Source organism: Triticum urartu, chromosome 5A, assembly GCF_056163025.1.
Source record: "Triticum urartu cultivar PI428250 chromosome 5A, HENAU_Tu73, whole genome shotgun sequence".
Taxonomy (NCBI): Eukaryota; Viridiplantae; Streptophyta; class Magnoliopsida; order Poales; family Poaceae; genus Triticum; species Triticum urartu.
In genome coordinates, this window is record NC_141877.1 from 389,787,737 (window position 1) to 389,806,921 (window position 19,185).

Consider the following 19,185-nt stretch of genomic DNA (forward strand, 5'->3'; position numbering starts at 1 on the left):
GAATTTCATAGTGAAGTTGAAAATCATCGTAACAAGAAAATAAAGTTTCTATGATCTGATCGTGGAGGAGAATATTTGAGTTACAAGTTTGGTCTACATTTGAAACAATGCGGAATAGTTTCGCAACTCACGCCACCCGGAACACCACAGCGTAATGGTGTGTCCGAACGTCGTAATCGTACTTTACTAGATATGGTGCGATCTATGATGTCTCTTACTGATTTACCGTTATCGTTTTGGGGTTATGCTTTAGAGACGGCTGCATTCACGTTAAATAGGACACCATCGAAATCCGTTGAGACGATGCCTTATGAACTGTGGTTTGGCAAGAAACCAAAGTTGTCGTTTCTGAAAGTTTGGGGCTGCGATGCTTATGTGAAAAAGCTTCAACCTGATAAGCTCGAACCCAAATCGGAGAAATGTGTCTTCATAGGATACCCAAAGGAGACTGTTGGGTACACCTTCTATCACAGATCCGAAGGCAAGACTTTTGTTGCTAAATTTGGAGTTTTTCTAGAGAAGGAGTTTCTCTCGAAAGAAGTGAGTGGGAGAAAAGTAGAACTTGATGAGGTAACCGTACATACTCCCTTATTGGAAAGTAGTACATCACAGAAACCGGTTTCTGTGACACCTGCACCAATTAGTGAGGAAGCTAATGATAATGATCATGAAACTTCAGATCAAGTTACTACCGAACCTCGTAGATCAACCAGAGTAAGATCCGCACTAGAGTGGTACGGTAATCCTATTCTAGAAGTCATGCTACTAGATCATGATGAACTACGAACTATGAAGAAGCGATGGTGAGCCCAGATTCCGCAAAATGGCTAGAAGCCATGAAATCTGAGATGGGATCCATGTATGAGAACAAAGTGTGGACTTTGGTTGACTTGCCCGTTGATCGGCAAGCAATTGAGAATAAATGGATCTTCAAGAAGAAGACTGACGCTGACGGTAATGTTACTATCTATAAAGCTTGACTTGTTGCAAAAGGTTTTCGACAAGTTCAAGGGATTGACTACTGTCGTGGTTTTGTCACGGCAGATGTCCTAGAGAAAGGACTTAGTCGTGAGGCCATCGCAATGGGTTAGCTCGAAGGGGTTAAAGCGGACACAGGGACACAAGAGGGTTTATACTAGTTCGGCCCCTTCGATGAAGGTAAAAAGCCTATGTCTAGTTGTGATGGGATTGATGAGGTTTTGATGACTAGGGAGCAAACAAGCTTCGCCTAAGTCTCGAGTTGTTGTCTGTCCTTCTAAACCGCCGCCGGGTCGTCCCCTTATATATACGGGTGACGCCCGTCGGTTCACAGAGTCCTAACACCGGTTCATATTCGTATCCGGGTTGGTCTCTCCTTATTCCTATCTTACAATACAAGTTTACATATAGATGCCGGTTTACGGCTACAAGTCTTAAACCAACTACGGGCCTCAGGCCCTCATCTATCTTCTTGGGCTTTAACACTCTTGAGTTACTGATGAAGTTAATCCGGCCCACATAGGCCGGTTTACGCCCAATAGTAATATTCCCAACATTAGGCCCCAGATTGATTTGAACGGGTTCATGTCAATCCTTAGCAAAATCTTCATCTTCAACATCTTCTCGTAGTTGCTGAACTGCCATGATGTCATCCTCTCCAGTTGCTGTAAGCCGAGGTGACGTCATCTGTCATAAAGAAAACATCCATGATATCTCCTTGTTTAATAAACTCACAACAACCGAGGCGACAGCTCCGCTTCCGAAATTTTTGGTTCCTGGATTCACGCGCCTGACACATGTCTTTTTGCCTTATAAATAGGGCCGAAGGGTCATTTCTTTTCTCCCCTTCGTGCCCTTCCTCTTCGTCTTCCTCGCGTCGCCAGTCTCAGAGCTCCGCCGCCGCCATCGTCTTCTGCATCGACTTTGGCCGCTGCATCAACCTGAGCGTACCAGAAAACTGCGGCGACCTTCCGCATCTTCCTCAGCTCTGGTAGGTCTTCTGCTCTTCTCAACATAGATCTGTTCGAGGGTTTCGTGTTCTTGTTGCGTTCATCACCTGTTCATGTTCGTATACTAGCTCCTGGATACATCTGTGAACCCCTTCTCTGTGTAGTGATAACTTTTAGTATCTGCCTTTAGTTTCATGCCTAAAACCATAGATCTCACATATATTTCCGCCCATTGATTCAATACTGTTCTGCTTTGAGATTTTGAATATTTTCCTTCTTTTCTGAACTTGCTTCAGATCCATCGCTGTAGAGAAATCTTGTGAAATCTGTTTCTGTACACTTACCCATCCGCAATCTCAACTGTTTCAATGCTTAGATCCGGCGGTTTAACTTGGTGTAGAAAAAATTAACAAACCGGTATATACCATTAGTCCCCTTGTTGAACCGCTAGATGTTGTTGCTTCATAAAACTCCGGTTTAGATAGAGCTGTCTCCGGTTTAACATTGTACATACCAGTGTACTTTAATCAATGCATTCTTGAACCAGAATCACCTATCTTGTAGATTTCATCATGGCCAAGCAAGTATATGAGTGCAACTGGGTTCCTTCTCGCGTCACAGAGACTCAACTGAACAATTTAGTCCTGATCGGCGCCTTAGGCAGCAAAAATACCATCCATTGGAGGGTCCCTGGCAAAGAATGCCCTCCCACACCTCAAGAAGGAGAGGTCGTCGTTTTCGTAGATCACTTAGCCCGGGGCTTTAAGCCGCCCGGTTCTAAATTTTACCGGGATGTTTTAGCCAATTTTCAACTCTGCCCACAAGACACTGGCCCCAACTCTGTTACAAACATGTGTCACTTCCAAGTGCTCTGTGAGGTGTTCTTTCAAGAGGAGCCCACAGTTGAGTTGTTCAGAGACTGCCTCCATCTAAACCGCCGCACTGAGTTTACTGACGGTTCCAATACGGAATTGGGTGGTGTGGCGATTCAGAAAAGTAAAGAGGTCACATACCCTCACGCCAAACTGCACAGCCACCCCAAAGAGTGGAATCAAACATGGTTCTATTGCAAAGACACCTCCCCTGCTGATGAAAATCCTTTGCCTGGCTTTCGTCCGGAGCGGCTTAGCAATACACACCCATTTCCGCAAAGGTTGACTGCCAAGGAGAGAAGCAAATACGCTCCTCAACTGTCCAAGCTCAGATCCTTCATGGCCAACGGTTTAACAGGGGTTGATCTCGCTCGCTGTTGGATATCGTGGAGCATACTGCCCCTTAGTCAGCGCTCCGGTTTGATGTGCGAGTATACTGGCAGTGTTGATGACCCACTGCGACATGCTAACATCCAGCTCACCGACGAAGAAATCACAGAGGCTGTGAATAAAATGCTGAATGAACCGGAACACATCTGTGCTCGAACCGGCCTGCTTCCCTTCTGTGCCACCAACAAACTGCCAGCTGTAAGAGTTTGATTTTTCTTTTTACTAAACTTGTTTATTGATATATCTGGTCATTGTTTAATATCAATGTCTGTTTAAACATGGCAATGATCCGTTTTGGAGCAAGAAGCTTCCATAGGAGAAGCCAGAAAAAACAGACAAACCGGAAAGACCAACCTGACCAAAGACTAAAGTCGTGAAACGGCCTGCTCATAAGAAGAAAACCACTGCATCTTCTGATCCGGCCGCTGATGATGATGTGGGTAATCCGGACCTTGAGGTAGAGCTTGACTCACTTGGCTTATTTTTCACACGCCTTATTGATGATGATATTTGTCAGGGTGATGCCGAAACCAGCCATGTTGATGCTGCAGAGGTAATTACTCTCTCTTCCGATTCAAACCCTTTGCCTTCGCTAAAAATCCGTCAGGCAAACCGGAAGGTTAAATTTTCTCATCCTCTTGCTTACTTGGATCCCAAATTTCTTATGAAGACCCAACAGCACGAAGCTCGCCGCACAACCCGGCACAGCGGCCAGGTAGTTACCTCCGCCGGTTTACCGAACAGTTTGGTTCGGAAACGCCGTTCAGAGGTCTCTAATTTGCTTGTCAGTGCTTGTCCTAAAGCGGCCTGTTTTCGTCAACCTCTTAATCCATCTGACTCCGATTATCAGGTTACTTCCCACTCATCCTCTAGCGAGTCATCGGCTACTCAGCTGCCACCGCTCAAAACGGTGCTTGGATAAGCTATACTTATCATAATATTTCTGGTACATCACCTTGGAACATATGCTGTATTTGAATTTGTTATTCCTTTCAGGGCCAAGCCTAGGCCGAGCAAGAAGGCTCGCCTGGATAAAGCGGCCGAGGAAGACGCCGTCCCTAAACCTAGTAAAACACCAGATCTTGAAGCGGCTATTCATGAAGATATACCCAATGATCCACCACAGCAGGATGACGATTTTATTGCTGAAGAAATGCCTATTGACACCTCAGGCCCTGTCAACCAGCCCACAATCCCCATCCGGATTGAGAAATCCACCAGTCCATCAAAGCCTACTGATAAGCCAACGGCCCCAGTGCAAACCGGCGATGCCAAGGATGATGAGGTTGTCATTACTGGCATTGGTCGCACAGAGCCAGGAAATCCCATTGCTTTATCCAGACACACTGCCAAGGAAGAATTTGCTGCCATTGGCAAGGGAAAATGGAATGCCGATCTGACAACTTATGCCGCTTTGAACGCCCAAGATCTCCATTCCGGCTATCTGAACCGGCTATACACCAGCCGTGACTATGAAGCTGGTCTGGTTAATACGATGAAAGAGAAATATGAGGTAACTTCCATATGCTTATCTGCGTATGTACTTCAATCTGTCAACTCTCTTAGCCCCCAAGGGCCGGTTTAGAATCTCCATTCAAACCGGGACTTGTCAATGCAGACTTCAATGTTTTCTGAATTTGCTGATATAGCCCCCAAGGGCCGGTTCAACTTAGTGTAGTTAAACCGGGACTTTAGGTAATCAATATTGTAGCAGTAGTATTAACTGAACAAATAGCCATTAGCCCCCAAGTGTCAAGTTGAATACTTGTATTGAGCTTGGGACTTTTCTGAATAATTGAAGAGCAAATATGCATTAGCCCCCAAGTACCAAGGGCATAACTTGTTGTGTGGTTGGTACTTCAATTCTTGTACCGTTATCTGAATCGTATGACTGTCTATATGCAGGCTGAGCTGAACAAAAGGGAAAACCAAATCGCTGATCTGCAAGAAAATCTGAAGTGCCAACAAGCTGAAACCTCCAAAGCAAAAGAGGAATTAACCAGCGCTTTAAGCGCCATGGAAAAACTTAAGAATGGCTTCAAGAAGGAGCGGGCGGATTGGGCCACTGAAAAATCCGCTTTAACCAAACGAGCAGAAGATGCCGAGGCTGCACTGAAACTGGTGGTGGACGAACTGACCAGCATAAAGCGGCAAGTGCATGCCATGACCGCTGCTATCTTTGGTAAGCTGGTTTGATTTCTGGATTGATTCGGCCGTCTTATAGAGCTGTCGGTTTGTTAACCCTTTGTAATATTTCAGGGACACGCATTGGTCACTTGGGGTCAGATGTGCGGAAGAAATTGAAAGCCGCCTACACATTGATCGAACAACTGTACACTGGTGCACAGCGGATCATCTCTACTGCATCCCACAACAATCCGGCGCCCACTTTGATTCAGGACACTCTGAAGAGACTGTCGATGCTTCCTGCCCGGGCTGAAGAGCTGAAGAAATCTGCTGCTCGAACCGGTGCGATCAATGCCTTAATCCGGGCAAAAGCTTGGGTGCCGGATTTTGATCCTGTTGAAGCGGCTCAGGGCTATCCCAGCTTGAAGGAAGACGGGTCAGAGTTTAGTGAAGCGGATCTGCGAGCAATAAACCGGGAGGTGCGTCCGCTAGCTTGTCGATTGGTTGAAGAAGCAGACTTGTCTCATTATCAAGCCCAATATGACAACCAAAACAAGCGAGTAGTTGCACCAATTCCTGAAGTGGAAAATCTTATCCCTCCAATCCGTAAGCATACTTACGCTCCCGATATTGAACCGTCATTGCTGATCCATGATGAAGCTGTCTTTCAAGCATTAATGGGAATCGACTGGACAACTGTTGATTTCCAGCCGCTAGGTAGAGAAGCTGAAGTTGAAGCAGCGCGGGATGACCCACAACCATCAGGCCAGGCTGGTGACCAAGCTTGAACCGGAAGCCGGTTTAAACTGCTTCTCCTTTGCGAAAAAACAATGATCTTATTTTGGGCACTGTGTTGCCTTGTAATAGGCTAGCCGATACTCTTGATTTTGATATGCCTTCGTGCATAATTACTACAACTTGTTCTTCCTTTGGGTGATGAACTTTCCAAAGTATTTTCTGCAATACAAAAAATCTTAAAGTGCCACCGCGGTTGTACCGTCAGGCGGAGTATGATGTCTGCATATGTGAAATCAAAATATCTGAAATTTAAGCATATGATCAAATCTTTGGGATACATAATACCTGCCATCATTGGGCATGAAGTTGGCTTGGCTAATCTTGAAGCGGAGGTTTATAAACCCACACTGTTGGAGGAGATAGCAGCTCCTGTATATATATAATACCGGTTTCCCATGTAAACTGTGCCGGGTTATAATAAAACACCGTGTTACTCCGTAATAGGATGTTAATAAAAAAATCAAACCGGGCAAATAGTCTCCGGATTAAAAATGGACCGTGTTCCGTCAATTGACAGTTTGAACCGGTTTAAAACTTTGTCGGTTTAAAAAACGCAACAAAAAGAAAGAAATATCTATCAAAGAAAATTGTGAAGCAAAGGCAATGATAAAACCGTTTGCAAAAAGAGGCTTATTTGAGCCGATCAGATGGCGTTACCATGGTCGGACACGACCAAGCTCCCGATAGGTGTAGCTATGGTTCAAGTCAGCCAGGTCCCCAAATGAAACCGTGGCATTTATGCCGATCAAGAGGCGTGGCAATGGTTCGGGTTCGACCAAGCCCCCAAGTGATTCTGTGGCCTTAGGCCGATCAAGAGGCGTGACTGGTTCAGACTTGACCATGTCCCCAAGTGATCTGGTGGCTTTCGCCTATCAAAAGGTGTTGCATTGGTTCGGATACGACCAAGCCCCCAAGTGATATTACATGATGCTTTGAAAAGCTAACTCAAGGGGTAAACCGGAGGCCGCTTTAGAACAACTCCGTGTAACCACACATGATGTAAAAGAACAGATACCCCGCTTTAGCTGAGGTTCCGGTTTATTATATTAATCATAATATATACATTATCGTAATATGTACATAAGTAGAGCCAATGGCTCAGGTATAGTAAGGCCGAAGATGAGCTATGTTCCATGGCCTGTTGGTCTCCTCCTCTGATGTACGTGAGTCTTTATGCTCTCGAATATCGAACAGATAGTATGACCCGTTATGCAGATTCTTGCTGACCACGAAAGGTCCCTCCCAAGGTGGGGATAACTTATGCATATCAGTCTGATCTTGGATGAGCCGAAGCACCAAATCTACCTCTTGAAAGGTTCTGGTTCTAACTCGGCGACTGTGATAACGACGAAGATCCTGTTGGTAAATCGCCGAGCGAGCAGCTGCTATGTCACGCTCTTCATCCAACCGGTCCAAAGCATCTTGCCGTGCTGTCTCGTTGTCCGCTTCAACATAAGCCGCCACACGAGGTGAATCATGATAGATATCACTAGGGAGAACCGCCTCCGCTCCATAGACCATGAAGAATGGTGTGTATCCTGTTGATCTGTTGGGTGTGGTATTGATGCTCCATAACACAGACGGTAACTCTTCTACCCAACAACCCGATGTTCTCTGCAAAGGAACCATAAGCCGGGGCTTGATGCCTCTCAAGATCTCTTGATTAGCCCTTTCTGCTTGACCATTGGACTATGGGTGCGCTACGGATGAAACGTCAAGCCGGATGTGCTCCCGTTCGCAGAACTCCTTCATGGCACCCTTGGACAAATTGGTACCATTATCTGTGATGATACTGTGTGGAAAGCCAAACCGGAAAATCACTTTTTTGATGAACCGCCGTGGCCGCATCACACTTGCTAACAGGTTCTGCCTCCACCCACTTTGTAAACTTGTCAACCGCCACCAGGAGGTGGGTCTTCTTATCTTTGGACCTTTTGAAAGGCCCAACCATATCCAGCCCCCAAGTCGCAAACGGCCAAGTAATTGTAATCATTCTCAATTCTTGAGCCGGCACATGAGCACGTCTTGAAAACTTTTGGCAACCGTCACATCGTCTGACCAGATCCTCCACATCAACATGAGCAGTTAACCAATAGAAGCCATGGCGGAACGCTTTAGCCACCAAAGATTTTGAACCGGTGTGGTGACCACGATCTCCTTCGTGGATCTCACGCAAAATTTCACAGCCTTCTTTAGGAGACACACAGCGTTGAAACGCCCCTGATACACTGCAATGATGCAACTCGCCATTGACAATAGTCATGGACTTGGACCGCCAGATTATCTGTCGGGCCAGAGTCTTATCCTCTGGTAACTCGCCCCGGTTCATGTACGCCAGGTAAGGAAGCGTCCAATCCGGAATGACATGAAGAGCTGCCACCAATTGAGCCTCCGGATCAGGAATAGCCAAATCCGCTTCACCAGGGAGCTTGACCGATGGGTTGTGCAGCACATCCAGAAAAACATTGGGCGGGACCGGTTTGCGCTGAGAGCCCAGCCGGCTTAAAGCATCCGCCGCTTCATTCTTCCGTCGGTCCACGTGATCCACCTGATAGTCTTTAAAGTGACCTGCAACAATATCCACCTCACAACGATATGCTGCCATGAGTGGGTCCTTGGAATCCCAAGTGCCAGACACTTGTTGAGCCACGAGGTCCGAGTCACCGAAGCACTTAACTCGACTTAGATTCATCTCCTTAGCCATCCGGAGACCATGGAGCAAGGCTTCATACTCAGCTGCATTGTTAGTGCAAGGGAACATTAAGCGGAGAACGTAACAAAACTTATCACCTCGTGGGGAAGTTAATACGACTCCAGCCCCCGAGCCTTCCAATTGCCTGGATCCGTCAAAATGGATGGTCCAATATGTGTGATCCGGATTTTCTTCAGGTGCTTGCAGTTTCGTCCAATCATTGATGAAATCAACAAGTGCTTGAGACTTAACCGCCGTCCGAGGCACATACTTCAACCCGTGCAGCCCAAGCTCTATAGCCCACTTGGCAATCCGGCCAGTCGCTTCCCGGTTCTGGATGATATCCCCCAAGGGAGCAGAACTGACCACCGTAATGGGGTGCCCTTGGAAGTATTGCTTAAGCTTCCGGCTTGCCATAAAAACTCCATATACCATCTTCTGCCAATGTGGATACCTTTGCTTGGACTCAATGAGTACCTCGCTGATATAATAGACCGGACGTTGAACCGGATGCTCCTTGCCTGCCTCTTTTCGCTCCACCACAATAGCCACACTGACCGCACGAGCATTAGCAGCAACATATAGCAGCAACGGCTCCTTGTCAATGGGAGCGGCGAGCACAGGCGGATTGGCCAATTGCCGCTTTAAGTCCTCAAATGCTTTATCAGCAGCAGAACTCCAGACGAATTGATCCGTCTTCTTCAACATCTGATACAAAGGGATTGCCTTCTCACCAAGGCAGCTGATAAACCGGCTTAACGCGGCAATCCGGCCTGCCAGGCGTTGAACATCACGGATACACTTCGGTTTAGCCAGGGAGGTGATGGCTGTGATCTTCTCTGGATTAGCCTCGATTCCCCTGTTGGACACCAGAAAACCCAATAACTTGCCTGCAGGTACACCAAAGACACACTTGGCCGGATTAAGCATCATCTTGTACGTCCTCAGGTTATCAAAGGTTTCCTTCAGGTCGTCAACCAGAGTCTCCTTATCCCTTGACTTAACCACGATATCATCCACATAAGCATGTACATTACGGCCAATCTGCTTGTGAAGACAATTTTGTACACACCGTTGATAAGTTGCCTGGGCACTCTTGAGCCCAAAGGGCATAGACACATAGCAGAAGGCTCCAAAGGGAGTTATGAATGACGTCTTCTCCTGGTCCTTAACTGCCATTTTGATCTGATGATAGCCAGAATATGCATCCAAAAAACTCAAACACTCACAACCCGTCGTAGCATCAATAATTTGATCAATACGGGGGAGGGCAAAAGGATCTGCTGGACAAGCCTTATTAAGATCTGTGTAATCCACACACATGCGCCAGGTGCCGTTTTTCTTAAGGACCAGCACCGGATTGGCAAGCCACTCAGGGTGGAAAACTTCAATAATAAAGCCAGCTGCTAAGAGCCTGGCTACCTCTTCTCCAATCGCCTTGCGTCTTTCTTCGTTAAACCGGCGGAGGAACTGTTTCACCGGTTTGTATTTAGGATCCACATTAAGGGTGTGCTCAGCGAGTTGCCTCGGTACACCTGGCATGTCAGAGGGCTTCCATGCAAAAATGCCCCGATTCTCACGGATGAACTCGATGAGCGCGCTTTCCTATTTCGGATCCAAGTTGGCACTGATGCTGAACTGCTTGGACGAATCGCCAGGCACGAAGTCAACAAGCTTAGTTTCAGCTGCCGATTTGAACTTCAGGGCCGGATCATGTTAGCAATTGCCGCATTTTATGATTATGAAATTTGGCAAATGGATGTCAAAACTGCATTCCTGAATAGATTTCTGGAAGAAGAGTTGTATATGATGCAACCAGAAGGTTTTGTCGATCCAAAGGGAGCTAACAAAGTGTGCAAGCTCCAGCGATCCATTTATGGACTGGTGCAAGCCTCTCGGAGTTGGAATAAACGCTTTGATAGTGTGATCAAAGCATTTGGTTTTGTACAGACTTTTGGAGAAGCCTGTATTTACAAGAAAGTGAGTGGGAGCTCTGTAGCATTTCTGATATTATATGTGGCTGACATATTATTGATTGGAAATGATATAGAATTTCTGGATAGCATAAAGGGATACTTGAATAAGAGTTTTTCAATGAAAGACCTCGGTGAAGCTGCTTACATATTGGGCATTAAGATCTATAGAGATAGATCAAGACGCTTAATTGGACTTTCACAAAGCACATACCTTGACAAGGTTTTGAATAAGTTCAAAATGGATCAAGCAAAGAAAGAGTTCTTGCCTGTGTTACAAGGTGTGAAGTTGAGTAAGACTCAATGTCCGACCACCGCAGAAGATAGAGAGAAAATGAAAGATGTTCCCTATGCTTCAGCCATAGGCTCTATCATGTATGCAATGCTGTGTACCAGACCTGATGTATGCCTTGCTATAAGTCTAGCAGGGAGGTACCAAAGTAATCCAGGAGTGGATAACTGGACAGCGGTCAAGAACATCCTGAAATACCTGAAAAGGACTAAGGATATGTTTCTCGTATATGGAGGTGACAAAGAGCTCATCGTAAATGGTTACGTTGATGCAAGCTTTGACACTGATCCGGACGATTCTAAATCGCAAACCGGATACGTGTTTTTACTGAACGGTGGAGCTGTCAGTTGGTGCAGTTCTAAACAAAGCGTCGTGGTGGGATCTACATGTGAAGCAGAGTACATAGCTGCTTCGGAAGCAGCAAATGAAGGAGTCTGGATGAAGGAGTTCATATCCGATCTAGGTGTCATACCTAGTGCATCGGGTCCAATGAAAATATTTTGTGACAATACTGGGGCAATTGCCTTGGTAAAGGAATCCAGATTTCACAAGAGAACCAAGCACATCAAGAGACGCTTCAATTCCATTCGGGACTTAGTCCAAGTGGGAGACATAGAAATTTGCAAGATACATACGGATCTGAATATTGCAGACCCGCTGACTAAGCCTCTTCCACGAGCAAAACATGATCATCACCAAGGCTCCATGGGTGTTATAATCATTACTGTGTAATCTAGATTATTGACTCTAGTGCAAGTGGGAGACTGAAGGAAATATGCCCTAGAGGCAATAATAAAGTTATTATTTATTTCCTTATATCATGATAAATGTTTATTATTCATGCTAGAATTGTATTGACCGGAAACATAATACATGTGTGAATACATAGACAAACATAGTGTCACTAGTATGCCTCTACTTGACTAGCTCGTTGATCAAAGATGGTTATGTTTCCTAACCATAGACATGAGTTGTCCTTTGATTAACAGGATCACATCATTAGGAGAATGATGTGATTGACTTGACCCATTTCGTTAGCTTAGCACTTGATCGTTTAGTTTGTTGCTATTGCTTTCTTCATGACTTATACATGTTCCTATGACTATGAGATTATGCAACTCCCGTTTATCGGAGGAACACTTTGTGTGCTACCAAACGTCACAACGTAACTGGGTGATTATAAAGGTGCTCTACAGGTGTCTCCGAAGGTACTTGTTGGGTTGGCGTATTACGAGATTAGGATTTGTCACTCCGATTGTCGGAGAGGTATCTCTGGGCCCTCTCGGTAATGCATATCACATAAGCCTTGCAAGCATTGCAACTAATAAGTTAGTTGCGGGATGATGTATTACGGAACGAGTAAAGAGACTTGCAGGTAACGAGATTGAACTAGGTATTGAGATACCGACGATCAAATCTCGGGCAAGTAACATACCGATGACAAAGGGAACAACGCATGTTGTTATGCGGTCTGACCGATAAAAGATCTTCGTAGAATATGTAGGAGCCAATATGAGCATCCAGGTTCCGCTATTGGTTATTGACCGGAGACGTGTCTCGGTCATGTCTACATTGTTCTCGAACCCGTATGGTCCGCACGCTTAACGTTACGATGACAGTTTCATTATGAGTTTATATATTTTGATGTACCGAAGGTTGTTCGAAGTCCCGGATGTGATCACAGACATAAGGAGGAGTCTCAAAATAGTCGAGACAGAAAGATTGATATATTGGACGACTATATTCGGACACAGGAATGGTTCCGGGAGTTATCGGATATAAAACGGAGTACCGGGGGTTACCGGAACCCCCCCCCCCCCCGGGGGTTAATGGGCCTCATGGGCCCAAAGTGGAGCAGAGGAGGGGTGGCTAGGGCAGGCTGCGCGCCCCCTCCCCCTCTAGTCCGAATTGGACAAGGAGGGAGGGGCGGCGCCCCCCCTTTCCTTTCTCTCCTCTCTCCCTTCCTTCCCCCTCTCCTAGTTGGACAAGGAAAGGAGGGAGTCCTACTCCCGGTAGGAGTAGGACTCCTCCCTGGCGCGCCTCCTCCTGGTCGGCCGCCCCTCCCCCTTGCTCCTTTATATACGGGGGCAGGGGGCACCTCTAGACACAACAATTGATCCTTGAGATCTATTAGCCGTGTGCGGTGCCCTCCTCCACCATAATCCTCGATAATATTGTAGCGGTGCTTAGGCGAAGCCCTGCGACGGTAGAACATCAAGATTGTCACCACGCCGTCATGCTGACGGAACTCTTCCCCGACATTCTGCTGGATCGGAGTCCGGGGATCGTCATCGAGCTGAACGTGTGCTAGAACTCAGAGGTGCCGTAGTTTCGGTGCTTGATCGGTCGGGCCGTGAAGACGTACGACTACATCAACCGCGTTGTGCTAACACTTCCGCTTCCGGTCTACAAGGGTACGTAGACAACACTCTCCCCTCTTGTTGCTATGCATCACCATGATCTTGCGTGTGCGTAGGAATTTTTTTGAAATTACTACGTTCCCCAACAGTTGGGAGACTGGGTTATAGGATCTATTGTCGTACTATCAAGGGGGGCTCTCGATGAGTAGCTTGATCGTATCGTTCATAGAGAGCTCAAACCATTGCATCCTTGCATCATCTTTACTTGTTCTTGTTTGGTTCGCTTTGTGAGTCTTAGAGCTTATGGTCATCTTGATGACAAGCTCGAGTTCATCGAAAACGGAGTTCACATGCATCTTCTATGATGTTTTCGATGTTGGAGGTTTTGTCGGTTCTTCTCGGTTGGAGGTTTCACTCCTCTATTTGTTAGGCATACCTCCCCTGCCTCTTCTTACTATAACCAACCGCTATTTTGATGCTACTCGTCGTCTTGTTTCCAACAAGCTTGAGTTTGCTCAATTCGGAGCTCATATGCAGAAGTTATAGAAGTTCTTGTTTTCTTGGAAGTGGCTTTTGTCTGGTCCCAGCGGTAGTACCGTGAGCCCAAGCGGTAGTACCGCTTGGAGCTCTCAGCCGTAGTACCGTTGCAGTACTGCTCTACTCCCGCCTCGATTTTGGGTCCTGCACTTTTCGTGTCGGGTTTAGTAGTAGTTGCACGGAAGTAAGGCACGGTAGTTCCGCCTAAGCGGTAGTACCGCTCCGGTCGGGCAGTAGTACTGCTACTGCATTACTGCCGCGGTACTCTGCTCTGCCCTGCCTCTTTTGGTCCCGTGTTCTGCTCCTCCAGTGGTAGTGCCGCTGGGGTGAGCGGTAGTACCGCTTATAAGCGGTACTACCACCCCAAGGTTCATGTTTTGTTGCTCCCTTTCCCTGCTTCTTCCGTCCGAGCGGTAGTACCGCTCGTGTGCGGGCTGAGCACATAACAGTTGGTTTTTTTCCCTCCTATAAAAGGGGGTCTTCTTCCCTATTGAACCTTATCCTTTGAGCTCGTGTTCTTCCACCATTGTTGACCTTCTTCGAGCTTGCTAACTCTCAATCCCTCCATGGATTCTTGCTAGTTTTTGAGGGAAAAGAGAGAGGAGATCTAGATCCACATTTCCACCAATCACTTTCTCCTCTATGTGAGGGGAACCCCTTGGATCTAGATCTTGGAGTTCTTGGTGTTATCTTTCTTGTTCTTCCTCTCATTTTCCTCCCTAGCATTAGTTGCTTCGATGGGATTTGAGAGAGAAGGACTTGGGCACTCCGTGTGCCCTTGCCATTGCATTTGGTGCATCGGTTTGAGTTCTCCACGATGATACGTGGAAGTTACAAGTTGAGAAGCTTATTACTCTTGGGTGCTTGGTGCCCTTGAGCTTGTTCCTCTTGGGTGCTTGGACGTCCTAGACGGTTGGTGGTGTTCGGAGCTCAATCATTGTGGTGTAAAGCTCCGGGCAAGCGTCGGGGTCTCCAATTAGGTTGTGGAGATCGCCCCGAGCAATTTGACGGGTACTGGTGACCGTCCCCAAGGGTTGCCAAAGTGTACGGGTTCGGTGACTGCCCCCAAGGGTTGCCATTTGTACGAGTTCGGTGACCGCCCTCAAGGGTACCTTAGTGGAATCACGGCATCTTGCATTATGCGAGGGCGTGAGGAGATTACGGTGGCCCTAGTGGCTTCTTGGGGAGCATTGTGCCTCCACACCGCTCCAAACGGAGATTAGCATCTGCAAGGGTGTGAACTTCGGGATACATCATCGTCTACGCGTGCCTCGGTTATCTCTTACCCGAGCCCTTTACTTATGCACTTTACTTTGTGATATATAGCCATATTGTTTCTTGTATATAGCTTGCTATCACTTAGTAGTTTATATTGCTTAGCATAAGTTGTTGGTGCACATAGGTGAGCCTAGTTGTTGTAGGTTTTGTGCTTGACAAATTAACCGCTAGGTTTATTCCGCATTTGTTCAAGCCTCAACCGTAAATATTTTAAAACGCCTATTCACCCCCCCTCTAGGTGACATCCACGATCTTTCAGCATGGTTCGCAAGTACCAAGTGATTCATAATCAAGTGATTCCAAAAGTCCATCAGTATGGAGTTCTTCATGCGCTTTATACCAATATGACCTAAACGGCAGTGCCACAAATAAGTTGCACTATCATTATCAACTCTGCATCTTTTGGCTTCAACATTATGAATATATGTATCACTACTATCGAGATTCAACAAAAATAGACCACTCTTCAAGGGTGCATGACCATAAAAGATATTACTCATATAAATAGAACAACCATTATTCTCAGATTTAAATGAATAACCGTCTCGCATCAAATAAGATCCAGATATAATGTTCATGCTTAACGCTGGCACCAAATAACAATTATTTAGGTCTAAAACTAATCCTGAAGGTAGATGTAGAGGTAGCGTGCCGACGGCGATCACATCAACTTTGGAACCATTTCCCACGCGCATCGTCACCTCGTCCTTAGCCAGTCTTCGCTTAATCCCTAGTCCTTGTTTCGAGTTGCAAATATTAGCAACAGAACCAGTATCAAATACCCAGGTGCTACTGCGAGCTCTGGTAAGGTACACATCAACAACATGTATATCACATATACCTTTGTTCACCTTGCCATCCTTCTTATCCGTCAAATACTTGGGGCAGTTCTACTTCCAGTGACCAGTCTGTTTGTGGTAGAAACACTCAGTCTCAGGCTTAGGTCCAGACTTGGGTTTCTTCTCCTGAGCAGCAACTTGTTTGCTGTTCTTCTTGAAGTTCCCCTTCTTCTTCCCTTTACCCTTTTTCTTGAAATTGGTGGTCTTGTTGACCATCAACACTTGATGCTCCTTCTTGATTTCTACCTCCGCTGCTTTTAGCATTGCGAAGAGCTCGGGAATTGTCTTATTCATCCCTTGCATATTATAGTTCATCACGAAGCTCTTGTAGCTTGGTGGTAGTGATTGAAGAACTTTGTCAATGACACTATCAACAGGAAGATTAACTCCCAGTTGAGTCAAGTGATTATGATACCCAGACATTTTGAGTATATGTTCACTGACAGAACTATTCTCCTCCATCTTGCAGCTATAGAACTTATTGGAGACTTCATATCTCTCAATCCGGGCATTTGCTTGAAATATTAACTTCAACTCCTGGAACATCTCATATGCTCCATGACGTTCAAAACGTCGTTGAAGTCCCGGTTCTAAGACGTAAAGCATGGCACACTAAACTATCGAGTAGTCATCAGCTTTACTCTGCCAGACGTTCTTAACGTCATCAGTAGCATCTGCAGTAGGCCTGGCACCCAGCGGTGCCAGTAATGAGGATAATCCTCAAGTTACGGACCCAGTCCGTGTAATTGCTACCATCATCTTTCAACTTTGCTTTCTCAAGGAACGCATTAAAATTCAACGGAACAACAACACGGGCCATCTATCTACAATCAACATAGACAAGCAAAATACTATCAGGTACTAAGTTCATGATAAATTTAAGTTCAATTAATCATATTACTTAAGAACTCCCACTTAGATAGACATCCCTCTAATCATCTAAGTGATCACGTGATCCAAATCAACTAAACCATGTCCGATCATCACGTGAGATAGAGTAGTTTTCAATGGTGAACATCACTATGTTGATCATATCTACTATATGATTCACGCTCGACCTTTCGGTCTCAGTGTTCCGAGGCCATATGTGCATATGCTAGGCTCGTCAAATTTAACCCGAGTATTCTGCGTGTGCAAAACTGGCTTGCACCCGTTGTAGATGAACGTAGAGCTTATCACACCCGATCATCACGTGGTGTCTCGGCACGACGAACTTTGGCAACGGTGCATACTCAGGGAGAACACTTTTATCTTGAAATTTAGTGAGAGATCATCTTATAATGCTACCGTCAATCAAAGCAAAATAAGATGCATAAAAGATAAACATCACATGCAATCAATATAAGTGATATGATATGGCCATCATCATCTTGTGTTTGTGATCTCCATCTCCGAAGCACCATCATGATCACCATTGTCACCGGCGTGATACCTTGATCTCCATCGTAGCATCGTTGTCGTCTCGCCAACTATTGCTTCTACGACTATCGCTACCGCTTAGTGATAAAGTAAAGCAATTACAGGGCGATTGCATTGCATACAATAAAGCGACAACCATATGGCTCCTGCCAGTTGCCGATAACTCGGTTACAAAACATGATCATCTCATACAAAAAAATACAGCATCATGTCTTGACCATATCACATCACAACATGCCCTGCAAAAACAAGTTAGACATCCTCTACTTTGTTGTTGCAAGTTTTACGTGGCTGCTATGGGCTGAGCAAGAACCGTTCTTACATACGCATCAAAACCACAACGATAGTTTGTCAAGTTAGTGTTGTTTTAACCTTCTCAAGGACCGGGCGTAGCCACACTCGGTTCAACTAAAGTTGGAGAAACTAACACCCGCCAACCACCCGTGTGCCAAGCACGTCGGTAGAACCAGTCTCGCGTAAGCATACGCGTAATGTCGGTCCGGGCCGCTTCATCCAACAATACCGCCGAACCAAAGTATGATATGCTGGTAAGCAGTATGACTTGTATCACCCACAACTCACTTGTGTTCTACTCGTGCATATAACATCTACGCATAAAACCTGGCTCGAATGCCACTGTTGGGGAATGTAGTAATTTCAAAAAAAATTATATGCACACGCAAGATCATGGTGATGTATAGCAACGAGAGGGAATAGTATCGTCCACGTACCCTCGTAGACCGTAAGTGAAAGCGTTATGAGAACACGGTTGATGTAGTCGAACGTCTTCACGATCCGACCGATCCAAGTACCGAACGCATGGCACCTCCGAGTTCAGCACACATTCAACTCGATGACGTCCCACGAACTCCGATCCAGCAGAGCTTCACGGGAGAGTTCCGTCAGCACGACGGTGATGATGTTGCTACCGACGCAGGGCTTCGCCTAAGCACCGCTACGATATGATCGAGGTGGATTATGGTGGAGGGGGGCACCGCACACGGCTAAGGGATCAATGATCAACTTGTGTGTCTAGAGGTGCCCCCTGCCCCCGTATATAAAGGAGCAAAGGGGGGAGTCCGGCCGACCCTCTATGGCGCGCCAGGAGGAGGAGTCCTCCTCCTAGTAGGAGTAAGACTCCCCTCTTTCCTACTCCTACTAGGAGGGGGAAAGGAAGGGGGAGAGGGAGAAGGAAAGGGGGGCGCCGCCCCCCTCCTAGTCCAATTCGAGACCAGAGGGGGAGGGGCGCGCGGCCTGCCCTAGGCCAGCCCTCTCTCTCTCTCCACTAAGGCCCATAAGGCCCATTATTTCTCCCGGGGGGTTTCGGTAACCCTCCGACACTCCGGTTTTCTCTGAAATCACCCGGAACACTTCCGGTGTCCGAATATAGTCGTCCAATATATCGATCTTTACGTCTCTACCATTTCGAGACTCCTCATCATGTCCGTGGTCATATCTGAGAGTCCGAACTACCTTCGGTACGTCAAAACACAAAAACTCATAATACCGATCGTCACCGAACTTTAAGCGTGCGGACCCTACGGGTTCGAGAACTATGTAGACATGACCGAGACACATCTCCGGTCAATAACCAATAGCGAAACCTATATGTTCATATTGGATCCCACATATTCTACGAAGATCTTTATCGGTCAAACCGCATAATAGCATACGTTGTTC